Here is an 8,476-nt window from a genome sequence, read left to right as displayed (position 1 = left end):
GGGCCTTGTCTCACTGTTCATTCAATAATGGTCTTTGGGAAATGCACAAGGAATGAGCAGCTTGTTCCCGGGAAGGTGGGCAGGCAGGCAGGCAGGCAGGCAGGCAGGCGCTGGGGATCAGGGCACCTTTAAAATGGCCCCGAGTCCCTGGTGAAAAGAAGCAGTCTGACAGGGTTCAGTGGCTCATAGAGGAGCAACATGAAGAAGAAGAAGAAGAAGAAGAAGAAGAAGAAGAAGAAGAAGAAGAAGAAGAAGAAGAAGAAGAAGAAGAAGAAGAAGAAGAGCTCTTCAAAATGAACTTGATGCCTATCTACTTCAGCTTGCTCTTTTTCTTCTCCACTTCCTGCATCAGAAATCAACAGCGCGTTAAAGTTTGTTTGAGTTTTATCGTAACTCACTTAATGAAGTGATGTAATTTAATGAAATTCAAAGAGTTGCAAAGACAGAGAACAAATCCGCCTGTGATTAAGAGTTAATCGTTGAACTTCTGCTGACGGTTTGCTTGTTTCTATAATCAACAACTAGCAAATCGTACATTTCTATATCTAGATTTTTTTTATAGCATTTATATATAAAAAAAACAAACAAACATTAATCTTGTTTAAAAGTGTCCTGCCTTGTATGTGCTAAATAAAATGCTTCGTTCCCCTGAGTCTGCCTCTGCTGCAGCCTCCCGTGGTTTAATGCATGGATGTAGGCTGACTGCGGTGACACGTCTCCTGAATAATAACGGCGCTCCTTCACTTTGGACTGGATGGACATGAGAGTGAACTTCAATTTCAACTGAAGCCCAGAGTTTGTAGTTTAAAGTAACAGGATGTATAAGTTTTAATTTTGGAGCAACACGGAGTCAAAATTTAATATGTAACAAGCTGCATAAAAGAGATAAAAAGTAATACTTAATGTAATAGAACTATATTATGGAGTTATGTATTGATGTCTAAACTGATTTGTTTACAGATCACAGTGCATTAAAAAAGTATTCACACCCACTGAACCTTTTTCACATTTAGCCTCCATTTGATTTGGCAAGGCAGACCTCTGGTGACTGTGGAGGAGCTGCAGAGAGCTGCAGCTCAGGTTGGAGAATCTGCTGACAGAAAAACTATAATTCATGTACACAATAATAATAATAATTCATGAAAGCATCTCAAGAAGAAAGTTATAAAAGAAAGCTATCAGAAAGTTAAAGTTTGCAAAAAGTTATGTGGAGAAAAGCAGAAAGATGTAGAGAAAGATTCTCTGGGTAGATGAAGCTAACACGTGTAAAATACCGCAACAGTCCACACAACTATAACCATATCTTCCCTGGGTGAAATATGGTGGTGGCAGCGTAATGCTGTGGGATTACTTTCCTTTTACAGAAAAGAACAGCTGGTCAGGAGAAACAGAACAGAGCTCAAAGTAGATTGAGAGGAAAGAACAAAAACCTATAGAAGCTGCAACAGACTAGAGCGTAGTTTCACCTCGGCAGGACAACGACCCTGAACATGCAGCCAGAGAAACAGTAGAAAAGTTTAGATTAAAGCAGACTAATCCATTAAAATGATCCCAATTCAAGTTAAGACCTAAATACAGCTGATAACTTGTCTTAAGACTGAGCTTGACCTATTCTGCAAAGAAAACATGCATGCTTTTCATATTTGTCTTTATTAAAGTTAAGTTGTGAGTTATTTCTAAGTGGAAGGAAAAGCATCACTTTTCTCACAATTATTCACTACTTTGTGTTACTATGTCAAAAGAAAAAAAGCAAAAAAACCAATAAAATACATTTTACAATTGGTGGTTTTGCTACACTATCATAGCCCTGATGGATAACATTAACTATTATCATTTCTATATCAAATTTATGTCAGTCTCTTGCCAGCCATTTCTGACAAATAATTTTTTATTTTTATTTTTTATTTTTTTGGCGTTATTACTGTTTGCAGAATAAGAAAAGTGACTTTTGCTTCGTGTTGTATGAAATATTTTATGACCTTGCATTCCCTGAACAGGACATGGTTGTGCTTTTACCCCCCTTTGTGTAATACATGAGTGTCCCTGACCCTTTGTGAGCCTCTTCAACTTTGAAATGAAAAATTCTGCTCCTCCATCCAACTCTCCACATGGCCATGTCATTGGAGAAGAATAAGAGCCTCTTTCAATGCTGGAAACTATTTCTGATTTTGGAAAAAGTCCCAACTTTACTGTATGTTTTTTTTTTTTTTTTCCCAAACCAGAACTGCAAAGGAAATATAAAAACCTTTGCGCTTGTATCCATACCTGTCTAGCTGGGCCTGTGCTTTATCTCTAAACTAATTTGCCAGTCAGTGTGTATCTGTTGTAGGTCAGTGACTTTATCCAAACCTCAATCTCAGCACCTCCTCCATGGCTGCCCTGCAGATCCCAGCCTGGTGCAGTGAAGCGGTTCGAGTGGCATGGCCGGCGTGGTCAGGGCCCCATGTCACCCCCCAGCGTCCTCAGTGTTCATTTCCCTTTCATCTTGAGTGTGAAATCGCTGCCGGTGCAGCACTGACCTCAGCATTAAGAGGTCAACTATTGAAATCTGATGTGCGCCTCTCTGGCTGAGAGACTTCAACAGATGGAAGGGGAAGAAAAAGGAGGCGAACAGGAGGGAGAAAGGAGGCGCTGTGAGATTAACAAGTTGTTCCTGATGGGCGCTTTTTGAGAAATGGACTTGGTGTGTTATCTGCGAGTCAGAAGGAGATCTTTCTAATTGTCTGCGTTTGTTTTTAACGTAAGAGCCATAATCGCTTTTAAAACTGGATAACTATTTTTTTTTAAAAAAAGCAAACTATGGGAAAATATTTGAGTTTTCAAACTTCATGCAACCTAGACAAAAGAAACATGTCCGAAAAGCAACCTTTTTACTCTAACTTCTACTCAAAGGAGATTTTATCTTTGATTTAACAAATTCAATTTTTACAGAGTAAAAGTATCAAAGGAAATAATTAATCTTTATTCAGTGAATGCTAATCTAGCCCAGATTTGTCAAGCCCTGCTGTTGTAGATGTTGAAGATGATTGGAGTTAGTCCAGCCTAATCAAGAAAAAATGTTAGTAAAAAAACCTCTAAAACTGTTCTTACCGCGCTGATCACTCCCACTATAAAACATGCATATGTCAGCATTGTGTTGCTCGATAGTTTATGGAAAGTAATAAAACCCCAAAAAGTTCACATTACAACCACAAGACAGAAAACTGCCCTTCACTCTAAACACACTAATTATACTTTGAAGCACAGTGATGAAGGCATTATGTAGTTGAAAAGCTGAAGAGACTTGGATTTATATGTTTAAATTACCTAGTCAAAGTCCAGATTTGAACTTCATGGATAATCTTTCATGAGATTTTAAAATTGCTGTTCTTTGATTATCTCTACCTCACCTGAGTTATCTTGAAGAAAGAAATATTGCAAAATTATTCGCACTTCAGATGAAAATAAGAAATTTTGTATTCTGTCTTAATGCAGAATTGTTTGCATTTTGCATTAAGACATAAGTCCAAAGAGTTGCAGTGAAAGGTGACCTTGCAAGGTAACTTAACTGTTTTCTACTCCAATATCCAGAATAAAAGATAAACGTTAGCATCTGGAAATCTGAGCATGCAGAAGTAAAACATGCAGGAACCAGATTTAAATATTTGCCAGAGCTTCATTTCTTCACTTGTACATTTTTCCCCACCTTTACTTATCAATAGCAATCTCCAAACTTTTGATGCCTCCGTTTAGAAGAACACATGCAGGAACTTCCTGCCTCTGTGTCCCTCAAACACAAAGTTCAGCATTTAAAGTCAATTCGACACCTCGCCTCAGTGTGAATCCCCTCTGAAAGCGCGTGTGATACGAAGCGTCAGAGAAGTTTTAGGTCTTGTCTCGTGTTTCCCATCGGCTACACTTTCATCCCTCTCTCTCTCTCTCTCCCCCAGCTGAAGACCACCTCCCAGCAACCTCGCCCAAATAAGGTGTTCTGCCTTCAATCCTCGTCTCTCTGAAGAATCTGAAGAGTTCGGAATCCGTCAAAACTTTGGATCTCAAACACAAACATCTTTTATTCAAAGGGTGTCTGTAATCACGAATAAATAGCTTTTCTGGCGATGAGCGCGAGGCACAGGAGAGAGAGAGGGAGCCTATCTCAGGAGCAGATAACTGCTAGATATGATTCCTTAGATAAGGAGCAGTAATTTGGCTTTTAGAGATAGCTCTGGGGGCCGCTGTGCTGAGCTGTGCCGATTTACCCTGTGTATGGGAGGTTGTTTTTTTTTTTTTCTTCTTCTTCTTCTCTCCTCTACATTTTTATCTCTCCTGTTGAAGAGCTTTTCATCTCTGATGATTTTCTCTCCTTTTTTTTTATGTATTTCCCCCAGAAGGTGAGATCACAAACCCGCAGAAGGCAGAGTGGCATGTTTTAAAGCGATGGACAAAATACAAATATTTGAAAATGTATTTCATGGTAATTATGTCAGGTTTCATGGCCTTGGCACAGTACTGAGGCGCAGCCTGGATGCCTTAATTTGTATAGAAATTGTAATCATTTGTTCATTTCAAGGTGAAAATTGCATTTTTTAATTTAAATTGTATCCTGCGTGATAGGCTATTATCTAGAAAAATTGTCTCTGTGTATGGCGGTCTATGCCCTGCCGTCACGCCTGTTTGGAGCCCACTTCTCCTGAGAAAAGGGCTTGTATATGAATCTCCTGACTGAATGCACCCAGCTTGTTCTTTACTTAGGGCTGCCTCTGCACTCATTTCCATTTTTGTTATTAATATTAATTGGTTTGAGAATGCAGCTCAGATTTTTAAATTGAGCTCAGCTTCACAGCGATTCTTATCTTAGATTCATAACTTTACTCTGACTTTATTCCTGCTCCTTTTGTTTTATAGAAAAGCCGCTCTGAGGGAGGTGTTTGCTGCGGCATTCATGCGGCACTTTGCAAAAGTATTTATACCCCTTGAACTTTTCCACAGTTTGTCATGATCCAGCCAAAGATTTTATTGTATTTAGTTGAATTTCATGTGATGGAACCAAAACCGTGTATGGAAAAGAGTAAAATCCAGTTTAAATTATGGAGCACATTTAAAGAAGCAAAAGTGTCTAAACAAAGTACCAAACAACACTATAGCAAATCAAACCAAGGCACAAATGAAAAAAATGATTAAAAAAAAAAAAAACAAGAATAAAAGAAGAAGAAGAAAATGTACAACAGAGATGGTGGTTAATAATCGACAATGAATTGATTTCAGATGTGTCAAAAGCCACTTAAAACAAGAGTGTTTTTAAAAGACAGAGAAACAGCAAGAGAGGAATCCTGTCTATTATTTCATGGCTGCTTGTTTCATAATTTTGGATCTTCTCTGAGTTTTAGAAACAACCAACAGCATCCGCTCAGCTGATCTAGTAGGTCGTGGCGAAACATAAAACTGAAGCAGATCAAGACCAAGGCCTTCAACACATCTAAAAGCTAACGGAAGGATGCTTAAAAACAATCAAAAAAAGATAATAAAAATAATAAATCAAGAAGGAAAAATGATACCTGGCTTTCAAAGTACTTAAAACTGCTGAATAGTGCTGCCTGAAATAGTATCCAGCCGCCTGATTTTGTAAGATCGCCTCTGGAAGAATTACAGCTGTTGGGGTTTCTCTCTACTATTTTTGCATCTCTTGCATGTTGTACAAGCGAAAAGTTTTTTCGTTTGTTTGTTTCTCATGTAACCAAGGCACCTTCCTCCATCTTTGCTATGTCCTATCTTTGTTCGGTACTTTTTAAGTTCAGCCTCAAGTCTTTTCCAGCCTCTAATTGTTTTTTTTGGCTTGTCTTTTTAGCTCTACTCACCTTCAATTCAACTCTGACATGTTTATCAATCTCTGCTATATGAAAACATCCCAACATGATGCTGCCACCACCATGTTTCACTGTGGTGATGGTGTTTGTTAGTGGTATGTGCCATGTCAGTTTTTTTTTAGTTTTTTTTTTTTTACCACTTATAGCAAAATTAACTGAAATTTGACCAATGCTGGCCACTGAAAGTGGTTTAGACTGGAGCTAACCTGCAGTGAAGTGCCTTACCAAAGGGCATGGCAGAGGAAGAAATCATACCCACATTTTCTCACCTGCGAGACGATTAACTCTTCCTATGTGTGGCGGGAGCAGTGTGATAAGAATTGGGAACTTAAGTTTAAAAATACTATTTTAATAATTAGTTGCAACAACTCCACTAAAAGTTACCTTCAAGGCACACAGACCCGCTACAGATGAGGCTTGAGACAATCTCACAATGTAACAATTTTTATTTATTCTATAATTGTTTGTTTAATCAAAATACTAGTCTAAAACCACTCACACATTAAAAGTCAGTGTTAGCGCAACTCAGGGACGGGAGTGCAATTTGGGGTAGTGTCCTAAAAGAAAAGAAACACAGCAAACGAAACAAGGCAAAACAAAAGAAAATCGTGCACCAAACCAAAAGGAGTACCACCACCCGGAAAGTCCACCACCAACACCACGAGCTGGCCGTTCCTGTCAAAAAAACAAAGAAGAGAGACATTCAAATTACAAACAATACAATTATACAGTTCAGCCCACAATCAAGCAGCAATAGTCCAAATTAAGAGTCTGTCCGGGGAGAAACCGATCCGCTGTAGCAGACGCCACTCAGAGCGGCAGTAGAAAGATAGTCCGAGCTGATCACCAATCAGCCCAAATTAGCCACACTGGACGAGTGGTAGGAGCCAGCTTTACACCGACCAGGACGGCGGGCATGAAGCCAGCAACAGGACGACAGGTAGGCAGTCGACAGGTTATCCAGTTGACAGGCGGACCGTCGGTCGGGGACAACCAGAACAGCGGGCAAACAGCCGGCCAAGGACAAACAGCAGCGGCTATCAAAAATAAATGTTAGAAATGGAATCTAAAAGCATCCAAACTCCAGCACTTCACCTACCACTGAGCTCTTTATGTAGTGCCTCTAAAAGGAAGGAGGAAACGTGGAGCTTGTACAGGCGGCGGCGATCAGAGTGTCGTTAAGCGCATCGTTTGCGCGCACGCATTAATTTGCAGCTGTTATACAGAAAATATAACTAAATCACAAGTAATAAGTTTGCTTGAGAGAGGTGAAGCCTGCCTTACCTAGCGTGCCGCACCAGCAAACGCCGAGGTCTGAACCGGAAGGAAAACAACGTCATGTCAACCAGGTGAGGGAGGGCCCTTTATATACAGGCAGCCAGCGCCACAACCAATTAGATTCAAGCACTTGTGTGGTGCGTTCAAAGGCCACAGGGCATACTGCCACATTCCACCCCCCCAAACTGCATCGACGCCCCGACGATGATCCCACTTAACACCAAGGTCGAAATACAGCAGACATGGTACTAGATGAAGGCGTTTCTCTCACTGCTGGTCTTGGAAGATGATGGAGATTATGGTGCTGGCCAGCCGTTGATCGTACCGATCTACGCACAGACACCTCGCTGGGCCCAGACTCTGCTGCCGGTACAACTGCTAATGAGGTAGGTTGATTCACAGTCACACCAGAGGGAGCCACAGCAGCAGGAGGAGGAGCCACAGCAGGTCCTGAAACCCTAGGCACAGCATCAGAAGCCACAGCAGGAGGTGGGACAGGCGGTACCTGCTCCTGAGGCCATGGCCTCAAGAACAAATCACCCTCCAAAGACAGCTCGCCCTCTGAAATGGAGTGATGTTCAGAAGGTGCACCTTCAACAGGAACTGAATTGGGTGCATCAGCACCAATCAGGACCTTCAGCAAAGAGCGATGTACCCTCCTTACCCTGGTCTGGTCATGAACTGGTGCCACTGAATACACTACACCACCCTCTCTTGGGACTTGAATAACCACATGCGTCACTGAACTCCACAAATCCTGAGTTTTCTGACGACCTTTACTCCCCAAATTTCGGATCAACACAAACTGGCCCTCCTTAAGAGGAGCTTCTCTGATATTTTTATCATGATTAGCTTTTCTGCGTCCTGCAGACGTCCTCAGTTTTTCTCTAGCACCCTCAAATGCTATATGCAAGCGAGTCTGATGTTCTTTGACCCACTCATGAACAGTTCCTGCAACTGGGTTTTGTACTCTTCCCAACAAAAAGTCAACTGGGAGACGTGGTTCTTGACCGAATATTAGAAAAAATGGTGACTCACCAGTTGATTGATGAGGGGTGGTGTTATATGCATAAAGCAACTGGGGCAAACAGACACTCCAGTCTCGTTTCCGGGACGTGGGCAAAGTTCTCAACAAGTTGTGAAGCGTTCTATTAAAACGTTCGCATTGCCCGTTACCAGCTGGATGGTAAGGTGTGGTACGAGATTTAATGATACCATACAAACTACAAAGCTGCTGGATCAGAGTGCTTTCAAAGTTGCGGCCCTGGTCTGAATGGATCCGTGCTGGTACTCCAAATTTTGCAAACCATTCAGTGACCAGGACCTGCGCTACAGTGGAGGCGCGCTGATCCCTG

This window comes from Poecilia mexicana, unplaced genomic scaffold (assembly GCF_051168715.1).
Source record: "Poecilia mexicana isolate PSO_F unplaced genomic scaffold, ASM5116871v1 scaffold_5, whole genome shotgun sequence".
Classification (NCBI taxonomy): Eukaryota; Metazoa; Chordata; class Actinopteri; order Cyprinodontiformes; family Poeciliidae; genus Poecilia; species Poecilia mexicana.
This window is presented reverse-complemented; position numbering follows the sequence as displayed.